Source organism: Charadrius vociferus, unplaced genomic scaffold (genome assembly GCF_000708025.1).
Source record: "Charadrius vociferus isolate BGI_N301 unplaced genomic scaffold, ASM70802v2 scaffold306, whole genome shotgun sequence".
Taxonomy (NCBI): domain Eukaryota; kingdom Metazoa; phylum Chordata; class Aves; order Charadriiformes; family Charadriidae; genus Charadrius; species Charadrius vociferus.
In genome coordinates this window covers 1,549,727-1,552,994 of record NW_009648963.1, presented here as the reverse complement: position 1 = coordinate 1,552,994, position 3,268 = coordinate 1,549,727, and positions in this window count along the sequence as shown.

Genomic DNA, 3,268 nt, shown 5'->3' with positions numbered 1-3,268 from the left:
TTTGAGACAGAGAAGTGATAACTTCCATTAGAGCCAAAATGAAATGAAAATATGTAAAAATCAGATTTTTGAGGCTAAGTTCTTCCTGATGTTGGAAAAATTAGTATGAAACACACATTTCAGTATAGCATTGCTGTTTTACATTACTTTCCTTACGAGTTTTTTTTTTTTCTTTATAAATATAGCCTTTGTATTCTGTGAAAGCTGAATTCTAAAGACGACGAAAAAACTGATTTTTTTTGTATCTATCTAATCCCACCTCTTCTTTGGTGACCATGGAGCATTGTCAGATGTAAATACGCAGGGACAAAAATCTTAGAATCTGCTTAGAGTGGGATATGTTTTCCACTAACTCTTGTATAGTAACAATCATCTTTATCGTGGTATCAGCATTTAACACCCTGTATAAAAGAGGGTAATCATGTTTAGTTAGCAATGGCAATTTTTTACACTTCTTTGTCTTTGAATTGTTTCAAAATCAAGGCAAACTTTCTTTAAGGATCGTTCAACATATTTTCACAATAAAATTAAGGGAGAAGAGGCATCTAAAACTTTCCTATCCTTGTTTGAATTTGGAAAGCCTCCTCCCGCCAAGGCAAAACGCTCTGTCAGCCCCATTTAGCATCAGTTTTCTGTCTCCTGTATACACGTGGTCCACAGAATTTTCCTCTGTATTATCTAATGAAACAAGAGGGAATTCCTCATCGTTTCGGAAACACATGATCATATTCCATCACTGGCTTGGATTCCCTTGGGTTAATTAAAACCACTTTTATTTTTCTGAAAACACCACTGTCCTTGCCTACCAAGAGAAAGTAATACTCTGCAGGTCTGAAAACAAACTCTCCCTTTTCTGACTGCATGTGAGAGCGTGTTCAATAAGCAGCTAAGTAATAGATGAACAACTGCTGACTGCCAGGTACGAGCTGGGGGCCAAACAGCTCTGCTGAAGAGAAACTACACTTTGGCAGTAATGAATTTCAGGATATTTTAATCAAAATATTGGCAATATAATGCGGCAAGTAAATGAAAAATAACACTGCAAGTAAGAACTACTGAATTCATAGACGAGGAAGGTAACCAGCAATACTAGGGCTACAGATGGCAGATAAAATGATTAAGCTGTTAGTTTCACTCACAGATACCCACTGTATGAAGGACCAGTGTTCACTTAATTTACTAGTGCTTCAGGAATTTAGTTCTTAGTGGAAATGCCTGAGCACCTGCAACTGGGAACCTCAGCCTGAACTGGAGTTTGCTATAAAATAACCTTACCGTTTAGTCTTGTAAAGTGCTCTTCTTTTTTTTTTTTTAGATTATAATTAATATACAGCAGTCATACAGTTTCTGTTGTTCTGTGCTTAACACTTGTTTGAATTAGCTAGTTATTGTTTGTTTCTTATTTGGGTTTCATGGTATCGGTTTTCAAGTGGGTGCTGTTCTGCCAAATTTACTTGTCAGTTTTGGCTAGTTTGTGAAATAATTGGACACTGTCATAGACTCAACAAAGAGATAATCTGCTGCCTTTTTTCATACTTATTTAACTAATACGAATTTAACTCCAGACCAGAAGTAACTGAAAATTATTGCTAACTGATCAGTTTTCTTCAACCTGCTTTCAAATAATTGTGCCTCCATGTAAAATAGTGAGTAAACAGATCTCAGCGCACCATGACGAAACCATCACCACTTTTTAAATGAACTGGCCTCTTCCAGAGAAATGGCAGTAGGCTATGGGATGTTCTTCTGAGGTGCTGGGCGCAGGCGGTGAGATGCAGAAAGGCTGGCATTGGTGCCACTGCCCATGTGACAACTTTTTTGCTGCTATGTAAGAGGGCTTCGGTATTTAGGGTTGTCGGCTTACTGTCTTTTGTAGATACCAGATTCACAGAGTTAAAAAGGAAATAAAGTTATGAGTTCCTTGCCCTGAAGCTTTTTTACCTAGGGATGGAAGTGAAGTGCCAGGGGACAACCCACCGCCACAGTGAAAAGAGTATTGTGCTTGGAGGTAGGGGTATGACTCCCACATTTGTTAACATACTTAGCCTTTCAGCAGGTATTTTCAGCAAAATGGTGTACACCTACAGCCTCTATATGATTATATTTCGTTCATAAATAGTACGTGAACAGGCTAGCCTGTTTTAATTAATAACGTGTGTGCCTATACAGCGAAAATGTCTGATTTACATATATTGATGGCATTCATTTACTTGCAGGGAACACCTGCGAGGCTAGTCACATTAAAAAAAAAAACAAAACCAAAAAAAACCCACCACCCCCCCACCACTGGAAGTAACCGCGGCTTAACATCATCCATTTAGTCAGGCTGGTAATTTTTAAAGGAACTCTAGCTGTAGAGTGCTTAATATCATTCTTTCTTCAAGTCTTACAGCAAATATATATCCATTTCTAGTGTATATGTAAAAGCAGAAAGTGAGGTTTATACTATGCACACCTGACCCTGTTCTTTTAACAAAGTTTGCAAACTTTAGAGAATTGCTGTGAGGTACATTGTGCCAGGTGACACAGTTTTCAAGTAAGCCTGTGTGCAAACCATTTAAGCTAAAAGGAAAATTGTGACAGAGGGACTGATGCTACACATGTCCCTGGAATCCCAATAAAATCAAGTCCTCCTTTTATATCCTTGGAACATTACCTGATGCAGTGAGTCACTCTCCATCATCAGGATGGCTTGAATGCTGCAGAATGACACTCATGGACATTAATTGGAAATATGAGCAGCTGTTCACTTCACTGATACTGGATCTATTTTAATTCACTCTGCCTGAGCGTTTGCACGGAGAACAACATCCTGATGTCTACACGTATGAGTGACAAATAGCTGATATTCTTGTATGGAGCCATGTTTGTAGGTGGTTGAGGAAGTTCATTGATCATTTACTATTTGTAAATTAAATTAACTTTTTACTGTTTGTACATAAAATTGACTTTTTATTCTGTGCGCAAAAAAGCTGTAAATGATCAGGAGCCTCACAATGTCACATAGATGACACCACAAGCAAATTGGAGTTTGCAAATAATGCACCAATACAACTAATATTTCAAATGATAATAATTTCCTATACAAAACCCCCGTATATTTGTGGATAATAGATAAGCAACAATAAGGACTAACTTAGAAAATACTGCATTTCTTCCATGTCAATGAATCATAGTTAGGAATAAGGATAAAACTGCGTCCTCTCTTTGCTTGAACAGCAGAAAGACACCAGATAGATTCAATTATAGCAGTTCTAATGATAAATTT